At 41.9% G+C, this 11,462-nt stretch overlaps 1 protein-coding gene across 1 annotated transcript in view; it reads right to left on the bottom strand.

Moving 5' to 3' along the window:
- The window catches only part of MCTP2 (multiple C2 and transmembrane domain containing 2), a 121,363-nt gene extending 111,136 nt beyond the window's left edge, over nucleotides 1-10,227 (bottom strand). Inside the window, exon 1 of the mRNA XM_086757271.1 lies at nucleotides 10,137-10,227. The gene's annotated coding sequence lies outside the window, so the exon portion shown is untranslated. The remainder of the gene's footprint in view (nucleotides 1-10,136) is intronic.
- Between the last annotated feature and the right edge of the window lie 1,235 nt (nucleotides 10,228-11,462).

Below are 11,462 nucleotides of genomic sequence, written 5' to 3' on the forward strand. Positions count from 1 at the left end.
ATATACATCTAATACAGGCACCTTAAGTAAGACTTTTTTTAAGCTTTGGGTTTGTTGTTTTGGGTTTTGGTTTTTTTTTTCTTTACAGATCTCTGGGTTTTTAGGCTCTGGGCTTTTATATCCAATGCTTTGCTTTTTGTTTTTTAATTAGCTCAAATGTAATGAGCCCCATCTTTCACAAACACATGAAATGAGCACACATCTTCCTCCACTTATCAGACAAGAGAGGAACAGGAATGCTCTAACTCCTTAGAGACTCTTCTGCAGAGTCTGGAGAGCTTTTTGCTCAACATTTATGAGCAGACATTAACTATGAGAAGTAACAGAATGACCAGCTGCCACAAGCATCTTAAAATAGCATCTGATAGTGAAAGTTACTGAAAAAAAAAAAAAAAAAAAAAAAAAACCTCTGCACCTGCCTCCAGCTTGTAAAAGCACTGCTTTGGGTTTGTTTCTGTCTATTCTAAAACGGAAGAAAAATGATGAGTATGTATGAGGGGAATGAAGAAGGAAGTGTTTGGCTGCTTTTTTATAAAAATATTTCACAAGTTCCTTCCACTTTTCAGCTTCCTTCAAAATATCATAGGTTGAATTTTACCTGTGCAAGCCACAAGGCCCTGTTAATCCTTTCAGTCCAATTCATGGGACTGTACCAAGCTGGTACCATCAAATATGATCCTTACAGTGCAATCACACCCGCCAAGCATCAGACCTCTCCGGGGACACTGACGCATTAAGATCTGCTTCCCACAGCCCTGTACCACATGGGACGATGTGCACATCAAACCAGACTCCAAGAAAGATCCTGGATTGACAGATCCTGTAACTGGAAGGACTATGCCATGTGCTGCCAGCAATCAGGATATTCCTTTACCATCGACTGTATCTGTTTTTATAATTTATAATTTGCCTCATTGTTCCCAATCACATTGGGATCCTTGGGAAATGTGATACCTAAAGCTGGGCACTTCCAGGATGTAGAAGACTGTGTCAAAAATTTGTCTCAACATTGTTGAAACAGCAAACCACCACCCGAGCAATGGCTTCCCGTTATCTTGCAAGGCAACTCCTGTTGTCTTGCAAACCTGAATGCAGAGCTGGTTCCGAGAAATCTAGCCCTACACCCCCGGCATGCGCCCAGAGATCCATATCGCCCGGTAATGGATCACCCAGTAACGGGCATGCATATCACCGCCAGGTGAGGGGCACTGCTAGGAAAACCATCTCTTGAAGTACAATGAAAACAACCAACATAAAAAGAGGAACATTTTTCGATGGAAGACACTTCTACACTTCTTCTCTTCACTTCATTCATTCAAAGGAATACACATTCGCCGAAATACACATCCACGGAACCGACATCGAGACGACCAACACCGGACGAACCGTCCCCCCATCGAGCGAACTGAGCTGTCAGGACGCTGCAGCTCCGTGGTGGTAGCTATTACAACCTAAACTCTTTCCCCTCTTCCCTTTCTCTCCTTTCTCTTCCATTTACGAACTTCTTGTCGGGTTAATAAAGTTACCTGGCACTTGACTCCATTTTGAGTCTTAATTCTGTTCCCAAGAATACGAACAAAACCACGCTCCGGTGTGTGAGAGGTTGGTCCAGCCGCCCCTAGCCTCCCAGACTTGTCTGAGGTCAGCTAGAAAGCAAGGGAGCCTTCCTCTCGTCTGGAATCGGAACATGACACAGGAGCAGAGGAAGAGGGAAAGCTAATGAGCAGCAGGGGAAGGAGACATGTAGGTACAAGCAGAGCAAGAGTGAGATAAGGAGAGCTCTGAAATAATAGAAGAAGGAGAGGTTTATCAGGGCTCACATGAAGAGCAACACAAGATCGGGTGAGAGGCATGGACCACACGTAGAAGGAGTCTGTCCCCACCGGGAGAAGCTCCAGTGCGAGTCCAGCCCTGCAGCCTCCTTCCTCCTCACTCTATCCTTCAAGCACTTGTTGATCTCTTTCACAACAAAAGGTATATTTTTATAACAAGAGGTGCACAGAAATAACTCTCAGGGAGTTTTCATAACTCAGGGAAAACAAACCTAGGAAGGAAATTGGGACACTCATTTCCACTGGAGGTCCTGCTACATGAAAGGATGAAAAAGGCAATTTAGGAGAAATTTTAACAATCAGCAATAAGCTATGCTTTTAAAGATGGCACTAGTTTAGATAATAAGCCATAAGCTACATGGCTAACTTCATGAAGTCAAGCAGCAAAACACTGATAGTCTGATAACAAACAATGGGAAAAAAAAGAGATGCATACAGCCTAGTATGGCCATTATCACGTTGCACAGAACGAGTTGCTGGAGCCCTTGTCCCAAAGTTGGGGTGAACGTGGGTATCACACAGCAGTGCTGGATCCCCATGCTGCCTCACTTCAGCATGTTCAGCACAACACTTTAATCATTCACACCTCCCTGAAATGCATTTCGGGAGAAGAGGGAAGAAGGAAACACCTCACACTTTGAGAAATGCTGTTATGGACCAATGATTCATGGCAAAACTCGCATGCATCTTTAAAAGCATTATTCATTCCTGCTGTACACCACCAACGGACAGGGTGGTTACCTTATCTGTTGGCATGAGACACCCAAATCTCAACGTAACAGTATTTTAAATAGAATTCAAGAGATATTCCATTTAGAGATAGAGTTTGCTGGATTTTATTCCATTTCAGTTGCATCAGACTGAAGAACACAAATCCTAGGTCTGAACAGAGCTCCTATGCCCGAGGGGGAGACCCAAACAGACATTAACTTCTGTCGAAATCAAACTACTCTTGTGAAAAACTGCAGCCCCATTACACGGTCCTTAAAAACACTTTAGTCCCGATTCATCCGGGGTAAATTTGCCATAGGCGGGGTTTGGTAAAGTTTGCTAAACTTTAAATACCCTCCCTTAAGCATATCTACAGCTCCTTGCTCATGCTGCCTAACCACACTGGCTACCCGTCTGTACACTGGTACCACAGTGGGGCCTTTTCTGTTTTTAATTCTCCTTTCATACATTCATAGCTCCAGGTAGGACAGTTTAGAACAGAGCTAAGTGACCCCTACGCTTGCCATTATCATGCCCCATTTACATATTCCCAAACTAAGTTCGAAGTGCACGTTATGACCACTTAGCCCATAATTAACAAACAAAAAGCAGAGTTTATTAATCATGGGTGTTTAGTTCTGGTGAACACTAAAAGGGATTTTAATTCAGCTACCATAATTATACATCTCCTGTATTTGTTCATGGATTAAAACCAAAACTTTGCAACAGGTGTCAATAAAAGCTTTTCAAGATGTAGTAATGTTTTTTAATAGATTTAAGAGCTCCTCACAGTCCAATTGCCTATGTCTAGCAGATATGGGCAAGAGTCACTAATTTGGCAAGTGTCCTGAAAAGCAAACTGCCCACAATCAGTTAATAGATTAGGAGGTCTTCTAGTTCAAACAATTTTTGCACTTAAGTAGATGAATGCTCGATCTTCTTCAGCTTTCATTTACTTAGTATCAAAGGTTGGACAGATAGTTTTGCTAAATGTTTCTGAGGCATCCAAGTTGTTTGGTGGATGTTAGGAACCAGAAACCTTCCTGAATTGGGGGAAACAGGCAGCATTTCAAAAGTCAAAAGCCTTCCTCTAGCTTATAATGAGCTTTGTGTCCTGAATTATAGTTTTACAGAGTTAAACGTAATTCAACTATTTATATATTAAATTTAATAAAAATAAAAATTAAAAAATCACACCCCAACTACAAAGGTACTGTCACTATTACCACTATCTGAATTTGAGTATGGAGCATATATTTCTAAAATAACTACAAGCACTCCTAAATAGCAAGACTTCTATGAAATCCACTAGAATATATAACTGGAATTAGATGTTTGCATTCAAAAAGAAGAACAAGACAAAACAAAACCCTACAGTTAATTGTTTCCAAGTACAAGAAACTGGGAACAAAGCCTGCTATTGAACGAGCCTTAATGATTCGCCATTTGGTTCTGCAGATGTTTCCCATGAGGGAAGACAGCAAAAAACATTCTACTTGAAATCCAGGGAATCAAGCGACAAGGAGCTGAGTTATGTTATTTCATTGATTTGGATATTTTTATTTGAAATTGTTAAAGCCATTAGCTTCAATAGGATTTTACTTTAAGGCGAATTTGTATCCAATAAAATTTCAAAGAACAGAGCTCCATAATCCCTTTCCCACTTAAACTCAAATGAGCCAGGCTTTCAAAAAAATTTCACAGCCATGATAACATGAGCTAAGAGAGGCCGCCCCATCCTTGCTGACAGCTCCAGATGATCACCACCACCACATCAATGGCAACAGAGACAAATGCCTGCTCAAATAAGTCAGTGTGGCCACCTCATTTTCATTCATCTCCATTAAGAGATTATCAAACAGCATAGATTATATACCCTGCCCTGGCCAAAACTTACTTCTAGAGTAAGTCTTATCTATTTAGAAACAAAAAAGAATGAAAGCACACACTTAAAAATCCTGAAAAGACAACAGAGCTGCTTCTGTATCTTAATTCATAGTGTTACACAGAGCTGGAAATCTTTTATTTCCAAATTAACTCTTATCTCTGATCTTAAGGCAGCAAAGCTACACAATTCCAAGAATTTTCCAAACAATGAAGTCTGCCCAAACCTAAAGTTTCCAGTAAAGAAAAATGTACTTTGCAGACTACAAATGCAGTTCTTAGGAGTGGGCAACAGGAAGAATATTCAAGGGTACAAGTACTTCCCAGAAAGGAAGGATATGAATAAGATATCCCTTTTTTTCCCCCATCCCGAAAGGGAAATAAAACAAAACAAAGATCACAAAACCTACGTTACTATTTTGCTTGTATTTTAGTAAGTTGGTTTTGTGGGAAAGTGAAAACAAGCCAGCAAAGGAGCATCTGTGTAAATACATATAAAACAGGCACTGACCACGCAGGCAGAAAAGTCACCCTCCAAGTCATTCATCTCCAACTCTCACCATAAACTAACCAAGAAACCATAAACTAACCAACCAAGAAACCAGAAGCAAGTAATCAAGCTAACTAGTTTTAAATCCAGACCACCAGAAAGTGCTGCCAAGATGCAAGACCAAAGGTGGTCACACCGTGCATCCTGCCTACAAACACGAGGGTCCTCTCTGCTGGCAGGGGAGGCGGAACACATACATGACCAAACTGGAAACATTCCAGCTCCAGTTCCACAAGCAACCTTGAAGATTCCCAGCTCAAGGGTCTGTTTTCCTTAAGCAGCAGTTGAAGTCAATGGGAAAGCATAGACACAGATAATTTGTCACCATCATCTCTGCTGCAAGTTTTAACAGGAGGTGGTATAAGAGTCAAAAAGTTAAAAAACAAAATGCCTAAAGGTCAGCAGATTGTTTATGTGAAGTAAAAAAAAAAAGCCTCCTCCAAAAAATAAAAGGCAGTATACATTTAAGAAAACAGAAAACAAAACTGAAAGCATAACATCCTCCAGATTTTCACGCAGTAATCCAATTATTTCATGAGTGATAAAACAATGAAGCTTTGCAGCAGTAGTGTAGCCTTGCGAAATGTCAGATCAATCTGCGTTCTTAACAGAAGGTTATGAAGAGCCAGTTAATCAAAACTTAAGGAAATACAGCTTTAAGCACACTATTTACTGCAGTTTTTCCCTAAGTGTGAAAATTGAAGTTACATCTCATGTTCACCTGCTTGCAAATATTTCAGAGAAAGTAGTAGTGATCTGAAAATAAAACCATCCAAATTTTCATCACATATAACATATAAGTGGACTGCATCACTGCAAATATTGATTTAGTCCAATAAGCTGCCTCTAACTCTGACCAAAAGCAGATGCTCAAGGAAAGAATAGAAGGTCAGGAAATTATACAGTGATTCCGCCTGAAAAATAATCTCCTGGTTTCCAAGAATCTGTGATATAGGTGCTCCTTCAGCTAGAAATTGTATCTTTGTGATTAGAAGTCCTAGCAGACTTTTTCTCTGTTAATTTGCCTAAAAACTTTTAAAGTTTATATCTTAACCAACAGGAAGACACTGTGGCAATGAGTTCCACAGATACATTATGCTTGTGTGAAATAGCATCCCCTTTTATTGAAACATATCTCAAAAAAAAAAAAAATTGATTTTTGGTCATTTATTTTCACCTGTTTAAAATCTTGAGTTATGCGAAATTATGAGTAATTGTTCTCTGTTTACTCCATATCACTCAGATTTTGCCCACTTCTGCATTATCCTCTCTAATGATCTCTCTTAATTGAAAAGCACAGATCATTCCAGGAGCCTGGTTAATGTTATACCATCCAAACATCTTAACTGGCACACACAACAGGCATACAAAATCTTTTTTTTTTTTCCCCTGAGATAATTGATTTGTCTGAATACATAATGCAGTGCAAAACAAACTTCAAAACCATGTAGAAATGTTTCAAAAGTTAATTAACATCTCATTTTCTAGTCTTACGTTAGATGTAACTAACCAAATGTTTTTTAAGTTGAAATAGTAGCTTAAAGAGTTTTTTTAAGTGACCTATGATTGGATGTGCAGCTTTTTTTAAAGGTCTGTATTTTTTTATAAATAAGAGAACAAGTAATTCCTAAACACTTTTTAAAAAATTATACTAAGAGCCTATTTTATATCAGTGCAGAGCAGCTACATGATGAGTTAGTGCAGATAACATTACGTGCACGCAGGTATTGACCCCAGCACAACGAGGCGTGCTGCGATGCCGGTGCCGAAAGCCGAGTTTGCTTTAGGAGATGGCATCCTTAGGGCAGGACAGACAGTCTGCACATCCATAATGTCTTACTACTCACACAGTACCCAAAATCCAGGGAGGATGGAGCACATCTAACAGAAACGAAGTCTCCACTGACAAGGCTTCCTTATGACTGATCTCTAAATTGGACCAAAACCCTCTGCCCACACAGCGATCACCCCACTCCGTGGCAATGCTGGTAAACCTGTAGTTACACCCAAACTAATTTCAAGCGAGAAATTGCCAAGTATATAAGGCGATCAATCATTCAACTGAACATGGGAGACTTGGCCCACTTTCTCTTATCATTATCCTAATGATGAGGGTCTTCGTTAGGACCCTCACACAGAAGGCAATGAGGAGTTAATCCTTAGGCGGAACACAGGAAGTCCAACTATTCAGAGATGCAAATTATGTAAATATTAACATATCTCCTCTGCTTCTGTGATTTGATTTTATAGCATCAGCAGCTTAGAAAATAGAGGTGCATTCAGGTAGAGCTGTTATGCTGATATTCATTTTGAAATCAGAGCTCGAGGTGCTCGTGCTTCTGGCAGCCTCATGATCGTGCAAAGACCAATTTAGTCTTGAGAAACAGCTCCCCTGGGACCCCGGGAACATTCAACTGTTTAACTTTAGTAGGAATAGATGGAGGAAAAACGTTCCTTTTGCTTATAAACAAGCTTCTATGCAAGTGTGTTGTCCAATAAATACAACTGGAAGTAAAATGGGAATGTGGGAAGGGTGCCAACATCAATCCTCCAAATCTGAGGAAATCACGAGCAATTTTCCACTCAAGGATGGAAATGGCACAGAGGAAATGCAGAGCATATTTAGCATGCTTTACTCTTCTCTGCCAAGGTAAAGCTTCCCCCTCTCCCACAGCAACAGGCTGCCGTCCAGGCAGAGGAACCCCGACCAGCACAGGAACGATGAGACACTCCACCTCTCTGTGCCTTGGGAGATTGAAATTCAAATCCTCTTACTAAAATCAGTTCATGGCATAAAAGCGAGTGACCAAAACAGATAAAACCTGACATTCTTGAAACAAAATGACAGCGTAAGCTGTTACATGTGTCCTGCATGAATTTCACGGCCACTGACGGAGGCCTCATTGCAATGCTCAGCTATCAATAAGAAATCAGTTTTAGAGATAAGATGGGGAAAATCAGCACAATGCAACCCAAAGCAGCAGAACCAGACAACATGATATTGCGTGGAAATCTCAGTGGGAGGAACTGAGAGACTTCTGGGCTGAGGTTTATCCCCTGTCCCAAGCCCACACCGGCCACACACACAGCCCGACCTCAGCTTCACCATGAGCAGCCTCAAATCCTGGGGAACTCCAGCATTCAAATCACAACCACTATTCAGAAGCATTTCTTGCCTGACCAGGTACATTTTGAATAACTGTCTGTACAAGTAAAAGGAATTTCATCAGTGCAGTTAGTTGGAAATCAGCTGCTGATACTACTAAATGCAAAAGCCACAGGGGAAAAAAAAAAAAAGAAAAGAAAAGAAAAGAAAACAAACTTGCAATGAAGTTGAGCCAGTTATGGTACTAATTACCTCAGATGTCATGACAAGCAACACTTCTAGCCCTCTGGTACGGTTTTATGCTCTGGCCAAAGAGGGATGGAACGCACATGGTGTTAGACACTCACCTTCCACCAACTGCCAACGACAGTGGTCCCCCTCCTCATTCCCTCCTTTTGTAATTGACACCTTAAACCCAGACATCTACTAACTTTTCTATAGCTTCTTTAACATAATCAAAGTTAAACATTTCTAACAGCACAGAATTTACCATCCCTACGAAAATAGAAGTGTCAAATTTCTTTAAGAAATCAAATGAAAATTTCCTCTTTGCACCATTTTCTTCAAATTGCTCTTCCCACAGCTACTGCAAAGTGAAACAACACATACTGAATGAATCTTCAGACTACATCATATGAAAGTCTATTTGCTTTACGATAAGCTATTTTATAATGGTATTGAACAGCAGCAAGAAATCAGACAAATAAAATTATTACTCAAATACACACATTCATTGTGACAGCTAAATCTACCCACTCAACAGTCTCATCTTCTCAGAATGAATCAAAATAACTCCAAAGTACATGACAAATTCTACAGCTTAATCACAAAAAGTTAATACAAACATATCCAGTGAGAATTTCTATTTTCTCAATGCCACGTGGTAGTAATTCAGCTTCCAGTGTGCTCTGAGCAACTGACTGTCATAAAACTAAGGGCACCAACTCCTTTCTTACCTGTTGCCGTATCATGCTATGCTAACATCACTGAAAAATGAGACTATTTCTTATTAAAATTATCTGTTCATGTGCTTGTAAGGAACTACACCTCACCATTTAAATTTCCCTTAAAGGTACCCTTAAAACAACTTTGCTACATTGATGTGCTTGTGTGAATGTTTTTGTTTGAGGGTTTGTTTGTTTGTTTTTATTCTGCAGATTATTTTATTATTATTAAGTAGTTCATTTTCTTAGCTAAAGTCAATAACCAGCCAGCTCGATTTCAGCAAGCAATGAATCAGTTCAGTGAAAGTTGGCTGGGAAAGAAGATCATTTTCTCATACAGATAATAATAATATATATATATACACACACATACACACGAGGGCCAAGTATCTCGTGCAGCATCAGCAAAGCAACACACAGCAAAGCAAAGCGCAGAGTAACCTCGAGCCCCTCGCTGCAAAGTTCTCTCGGGTACCTGGGAAAGTGCGAACGATGAGAGCGATGCGCCTGGCGCAAACCTGGCAAAAACCAGCTCAGTCTCCAGGAGGAAAAAAAAAAAAAAAAAAAAAAAAAAAAAAAAGAAAAAAAAAACCCCCAAAAAAAACCACACACACCAAGAAACCCCACACCGCATAACCCCCCCAACTCCTACAACCAGCAGAGATTTTTGCTTTTAGCGTAAATTCACTCCGTTCGAAGCAGGATGACCGGACGCGCTGGGGCGGGGCAGCGGGAAGCAGGGAGCGCGGCGCGCCCCACGCGCGGAGGGGGACGCGGGGTTACCTGTCCGCCGGGCGCGGGCCGCCGCCATCCCGAGCGCGCTGGGTGCCGCGCCGGGCACGTGTCGCTGTCGCCGTCCCTGCCGCGCCGCTCCGCCCCCCACACCCCAACCCCCTCCCCGGGGCGGTGCCGCCCTCCGCGCCTCTCAGCCTGCCTCCCCCGCAGCTTCCTGGGCTCACCGCAACCCACTCTCACCACCCCCCGCAGCATCCCTCCTCCTCAGCACCCCCACCCCACCCTGTATCTCTCCTCCCCAGCATCCCCCCTCTCCTCCCTGACCATTCCCTTCCGAGCATCCCCCCAAAAGCCTCCCCTCCCCGATCCCTTACCCCCTCTTCCCCACTATTTCACCCAAAGCATCCCCCGACCAAAGCCAAAACCCCAAGGGTTTTGTCCCGAAAGCCGAGGGGGAAGGTGGTGGCAGAGGGCAAGGGGGGCTGGCGGCACTCGCCCTGGAGAGCCCTTGGGTGAGGGTGGAGCTGGAAAGGAAACTACGTGAATTACACAGGCAAAGGGAAGTAAAATCAACAGCAGCTCTGCCACGTAACAATTTTTCTTGGCTGCATCTCCTAACACTTCCTTGGCTGCATCTCCAGGTGCCTAACAGGGAAGCCAAGTACCACAGCTGTGTGTTTCAGGCAAGGAAACTGAGGCAGGATTCGGTAAGATGACTTGCTTACCTGGCATGTCTGCAACTGAAACTAAGTCCCACACGTGTTTCTTCATGAGCTGGCCACAGCACAGAAAGCCAAACGCTACCCAGCAGCCTCTTCAACAGCAGGTTGTTTCTGGAGCACCCTGGGTCTCACGCTCTACCACGCACCTTCGCGGAGATTTCATGCACAAAACACATCACTACTCCTGCCTGTGATGTTCAGCCTCCATTGTGCATGGTATTACTACATGAAGTGCGGAGCAATGACAGGGGAGGAAAAAAAAAAAAACACAAAACACCACCAAAACTTAGTGGTGACATTTATTTACGTTCCATGCCTATCATTCTGATCAGCAGGAATTGCACATTGTCTAAGAGCACAGCTGACGTAGAGACACTCACCTCGTATCCTCTACTGAAACTTGGTGATGCAACCATGTTTTGCCATTGCAAAATAGGTGTCATGCACATGTGGTAAGGGTTTGTCATAGTGCAAAGAACCATTCCACTAACCACCAAATAAAACCATGGGGAAAAAAAAAAAAAAAAAAAAGAGCCATTATAGGCATAATGGCTTTTATCACTAAAAGCCATTGTTCCAATTCTTTCAACCAAAGCTGGAGGGGAGGAATTCACACATACGCACAGTCCCATATGGATCCACAAGATCAGGAGCAAGGAGCTACACGTGAGTAAGATTATTGCTTGAACAGGTGAGCAATTTTACAGAATCAGGAAAAAAAACTGACAAAGATTTATTTTGCCTCTTGACTTAAAAATCATGTTTGAATGGCCAGATCCTAATGTACCAGCACAACCTTAACGACACCATCAGTTAATGTGGTCAGTATTATATCAAGAAGTATGCAGCTATTCCTAGAGTGCATTTAACTTTCCAAAGTTTTGCTAAATGCTGAGCAGGCCAGTTTTACTCAGCTCGTGCAATCAAAAATTTAAGGGAAATTTAGCTGAGAATAGAAAAGAAGAAAGAAAACTTGTG

This window comes from Chlamydotis macqueenii, chromosome 12 (genome assembly GCF_036417535.1).
Source record: "Chlamydotis macqueenii isolate bChlMac1 chromosome 12, bChlMac1.mat, whole genome shotgun sequence".
Lineage (NCBI taxonomy): Eukaryota > Metazoa > Chordata > Aves > Otidiformes > Otididae > Chlamydotis > Chlamydotis macqueenii.